Below are 2500 nucleotides of genomic sequence, written 5' to 3'. Positions count from 1 at the left end.
CCGCATGCTCGTGCACACCGGCGTGCACGTGGGCATCGTATGCTAAAAAATGAAGTTTGGAGTTTGGGTTTGAAAATTTTATGGGAGCTTCCTAGAAGACTAAGAAGTGCTTTGCTCGAGACGGATTTCGATTTAGATTTCCGCCGTGTTAATTTTGCCAATTACGGCTCCTCGCGCGCACGCTCAAGCACCCCGACGTGCACACCGGCGCGCACGTGGGCATCGTATGCTAAAAAATGAAGTTTGGAGTTTGGGTTTGAAAATTTTACGGGAACTTCCTAGAAGCCTAAGAAATGCTTTGCTCGAGACGGATTTCGATTTGGAGGTCCCCCGAGTTAATTTTGCCCATTACGACTCCTCGCCCGCACGCTCGTGCACCCCGGCGTGCACGTGGGCATCGTATGCTAAAAAATGAAGTTTGGAGTTTGGGTTCGGAAATTTTATGGGAGCTTCCTAGAAGCCTAAGAAATGCTTTGCTCGAGACGGATTTTGATTTGGAGATCCCACGAGTTAGTTTTTGCCCATTATGACTCCTCGCCCGCACGCTCAAGCACCCCGGCGTGCACGTGGGCATCGTATGCTAAAAAATGAAGTTTGGAGTTTGGGTTCGGAAATTTTATGGGAGCTTCCTAGAAGCCTAAGAAGTGTTTTGCTCGAGACGGATTTCGATTTGGAGGTCCCCCGAGTTAGTTTTGCCCATTATGACTCCTCCCCCGCACGCTCAAGCACCCCCGCGTGCACGGGGGCATTGTATGCTAAAAAATGAAGTTTGGAGTTTGGGTTTGGAAATTTTATGGGAGCTTCCTAGAAGCCTAAGAAGTGCTTTGCTCGAGACGGATTTCGATTTGGAGGTCCCCCGAGTTAATTTTGCCCATTATGACTCCTCGCCCGCACGCTTAAGCACCCCCGCGTGCACGTGGGCATTGTGTGCTAAAAAATGAAGTTTGGAGTTTGGGTTTGTAAATTTGATGGGAGCTTCCTAGAAGCCTAAGAAGTGCTTTGCTCGAGACGGATTTCGATTTGAAGGTCCCCCGTGTTAATTTTGCCCATTACGGCTCCTCGCCCGCACGCTCAAGCACCCCGGCGTGCACGTGGGCATTGTATGCTAAAAAATAAAGTTTGGAGTTTGGGTTTGGAAGTTTTATGGGAGCTTCCTAGAAGCTTAAGAAGTGTTTTGCTCGAGACGGATTTCGATTTGGAGGTCCCCCGAGTCAATGTTGCCCATTATGGCTCCTCTCCCGCATGCTCAAGCACCCCTGCGTGCACGTGGGCATTGTATGCTAAAAAATAAAGTTTGGAGTTTGGGTTTGGAAGTTTTATGGGAGCTTCCTAGAAGCTTAAGAAGTGTTTTGCTCGAGACGGATTTCGATTTGGAGGTCCCCCGAGTCAATGTTGCCCATTATGGCTCCTCGCCCGCACGCTCAAGCACCCCGGCGTGCACGTGGGCATTGTATGCTAAAAAATAAAGTTTGGAGTTTGGGTTTGGAAGTTTTATGGGAGCTTCCTAGAAGCTTAAGAAGTGTTTTGCTCGAGACGGATTTCGATTTGGAGGTCCCCCGAGTCAATGTTGCCCATTATGGCTCCTCTCCCGCATGCTCAAGCACCCCTGCGTGCACACCGGCGTGCACGTGGGCATTGTAGGCTAAAAAATGAAGTTTGGAGTTTGGGTTTGGAAATTTTATGGGAGCTTCCTTGAAGCCTAAGAAGTGTTTTGCTCGAAACGGAATTCGATTTGGAGGTCCCCCGAGTCAATTTTGCCCATTACGACTCCTCGCTCGCATGCAATATCTACTCCTGTCAGAGCTGTGGTTTTACTTAAGACTACTATAGGGGGGGGGGAGTTCTCAGCACCAAGAGCTGCAAGTAAGGCCATTGCTTGCTTTGCAGTCTCGATTGCTCTACTAGTGAATAGTAGATGTCTTGGTTAGCTTGGAACGAAAAAAAAAATTTTTTGGGGAAAAAAAAAAAAAAAAAGTTTTTGTGAAAAAAAATTTTTCGAAAAAAAAAAAAAAAAAAAAAAATTTTTTGGATGCCTCGGTCTTCTATTTGTTTTGCTTGGGTAGATTAGGAAAAAAAAAAAAAAAAATTTTTTTGTTGGATGCCTCGGTCTTCATATTCTTTCTCGGCTATTTCGAAAAAAAAAAAAAAAAAATTCCGGGAAAGAGAAAAAAAAAATTATTTTTTGTTGGTTGCCTCGGTCTTCATGTTCTTTCTCTGGTATATGGGAAAGAAAAAAAAAAAAAAAAATTTTGGATGCCTCGGTCTTCTTGTTCTCGGTTGGATTTATCGAAAAAAAAAAAAAAAAAAAAAAAAAAATTTTGATGCCTCGGTCTTCTTGTTCTTGCTTTGGTATATCGGAGAAAAAAAAAAAAAATTTTTTTGGATGCCTCGGTCTTCTTGTTCATTCTTCGGTATATCAAAAAAAAAAAAAAAAAAAAAAAAAAAAAAATTTGAGACTTCGGTCTTCTTGTTCTTGCTTTGGTATATCGGAGAAAAAAAA

This window comes from Cornus florida, unplaced genomic scaffold (assembly GCF_030987335.1).
Source record: "Cornus florida cultivar Cherokee Brave unplaced genomic scaffold, ASM3098733v1 CherokeeBrave_3.0.0_Hap2_scaffold_53, whole genome shotgun sequence".
NCBI classification, from domain to species: Eukaryota; Viridiplantae; Streptophyta; class Magnoliopsida; order Cornales; family Cornaceae; genus Cornus; species Cornus florida.
The sequence above is the reverse complement of the archived record's forward strand: the minus strand, read 5'-3'. Positions refer to the sequence as shown.